This window comes from Acanthisitta chloris, unplaced genomic scaffold (assembly GCF_000695815.1).
Source record: "Acanthisitta chloris isolate BGI_N310 unplaced genomic scaffold, ASM69581v1 scaffold2200, whole genome shotgun sequence".
Classification (NCBI taxonomy): domain Eukaryota; kingdom Metazoa; phylum Chordata; class Aves; order Passeriformes; family Acanthisittidae; genus Acanthisitta; species Acanthisitta chloris.
Window position 1 is genome coordinate 36,636 of NW_008653189.1, and position 2,203 is coordinate 38,838.

Sequence of the window (2,203 nt, forward strand, 5' to 3'; positions counted from 1 at the left end):
TCTAAGCTCCATTCCAACCCCTAAATATGATACTACAAAGAGAAAATTAGAGCTAGAAATAGGCAATGTAAGGACAGTCCCTCACTGAGGAGCATTTCAGCCTAACCTCGTTAAAACAGGAGGCTGATTTATACCCCAAACAGTGTGTTCTGTCCAACATTTTTGTTTTACAGCCTTTGCTCTCAGGACTCTAACCTCACACCCACACACATAGCCATGCCCACACACACACACTTCCCATCCCTGAGCTGCCCTGATGTATTTCAGCAGCAAGTTGCACAGGGTAATTTGTCCTTTGACATTGACCCAAGAAATGTGGGAGGGAGAAAAGAGAAGAAGTATTTCCTTCTTGTCACAGTTGAATCAGCAACAGCAGCTGTGGGATTACACAGTCTGGCTCCTCTCCCTCCCCCAGCACTGGGTCAGGTCCCTCGGTCCTGCAAGTGAACAGTTGAACTGTAGACCTGACAATTAACATGCAAGACAGGAGAGAACCAGGGCTCATTTTCAACTTGTCAGGGCCCACAAAATAAATTACAGAATAAAATCCCAGAATGACAGAATAATGAGCAATTCATTTGAAATGTAAAATAAATAGGTAAATCTCCAGTGAGCTGGCAGAATAAATGGGATTCAGCTGACATTTGGTGATTAAATTAAACAGTAATGACCTCATGAATAATGGGCTACAGGATTGAATTTGGAGGGCAATATTTTCTCAAGTGGGGGCAGAGGGACAACATACCCAGGAAGAGCCAAGCTACACTTTTTGCATTATTTTCAATGCTCTGCACAAACTCCTCAATTCTGAAGAGCTGCATTGCATGAGGACACACAGCTCCTCTGCATGGGCCAACCACAGCCATTTCCCCAAGGTCTTCAAGCATGAGGATCCCCAGCCCCAAAGGGGATTCCTCCTCTTAGTAGGCAACTGCAGCATTAGCTCAGGACACAGACAGGAGCACAGGTCCTGCTGCTCCCTTAGGTGTGGGGAAAAACACATTAAACCCAACAGCAACAATAAAAACATCACTTGAGCATGCAGCAGAGCATCCTTCCTCCAGGAAAGCCACCTCCTCCTGAGAGACACCAACCTTCACCTGTGTTGTGCCCCAGCCACCTGAGCACAATCCTCCTCTCTCATGTCAGTGCACACCAAATGCAGGGCCAGGTTTTCTAGTTCTCCCCTCCCTCCCCTGCCCTCAGCTGCTGGTATTATGTTGGCATTATTAAAGGATTATGTTATCAGGACTTCTAGGGTAATGACAGCTGCTGTTTCTTGACCTGCAGTTCTGAGCTTGTTCTTTTACTTATCAGCTCCAGGCAGAGCTGTCATTGACCCCAGTTGTTACTACGAGCTAAATCCACTGGTGTCCCAAGATGCCTTCCCAGATCTGCTGCTGATCACCCTCTTCTCTAAAAACAGGATCCCCAAGGATATGGGGCCAATCTCTCCTTTCCCAGCCAAAACCTTGGCAGCTCCTGGGGAAGGCCTTGATTTGGTGAGTTAATTTCTTTGTTTGCTTCAGCTTAGGAATTGACCAAGAAAGATGTGAAAAGTGAAATTTCATCTTGGTTCAAGTCCAGAAAATCCTGGTTTGTATTAAGCTGAACAAAGACTTTGTTCCAAAACATCCTTAAGCATTTCAGAAAAACACAAATTCTGAAACTCAAAATATTTATCTTCCTGCCTCCCTTCACCCTGCAGCCACTGACTTTGAGGAAAACACCTTTTCCAAGCAGAGCTGTGAAATGAAGTTTTGAGTCAGACTGAGATATGCAACATTGAGGGGCAGAGGTCATTCCAAGATGGGAAAGGAGAATAATTAACTCATCAAGATAATATTCACTGCATCCAGTGTGGTGAGTATTGCCTTAATTTCACTTAACCTACATCAGAAAACATAGATGATTTAGTTAAGAGCTGTTCCTTTTGCTAATGTGGAACAAACTTGCAGGTTTAATAACTTCCCCCCCCCCCATACAAATCAAAGCTAAGCAGAAGTGTTGCCACAGGCCAATAGATTGAGAGCTGGGAAATAAATCCAGATCTGCAGAGATATAAAACCTAATAATTCTATTAAGACCAAGTTAAGACAATTAAATACTGGTGAGACATCAAAAAGCTAAGTAGCCTGGAGAAGTTGATTTTATAAATGAACCGATTCATTTAAATCTATGCCCTCATAAATTGCATTTCATT